The sequence below is a fragment of the Prosopis cineraria genome, unplaced genomic scaffold (assembly GCF_029017545.1).
Source record: "Prosopis cineraria cultivar Desert tree isolate PC_DT_omini unplaced genomic scaffold, ASM2901754v1 PC5, whole genome shotgun sequence".
Taxonomy (NCBI): domain Eukaryota; kingdom Viridiplantae; phylum Streptophyta; class Magnoliopsida; order Fabales; family Fabaceae; genus Prosopis; species Prosopis cineraria.
Window position 1 is genome coordinate 3,698,005 of NW_026555336.1, and position 286 is coordinate 3,698,290.

Below are 286 nucleotides of genomic sequence, written 5' to 3' on the forward strand. Positions count from 1 at the left end.
CACTTAAAACTTAAATTAATTAATTTTTTTAGGACATATGTCATTCTCCCAATCCAAAAAATGCTTATGGATCACCCACCAATGTCATTACATCAACAGTGAGCCTTAGTACATTATGAACTCAATCCTCATCCTAACATCGACTTTAATAGATAGCAAATTCAATCCCCATCTCCCTCGAATTTTAATTTCTAGCCTGAGGTTTTTAGAACAGCACTTTCTTCCAAATAGAGATTTGAAATTCATTCATACAAAATCACAGAAAAAAATCTCAAAACTATTGATA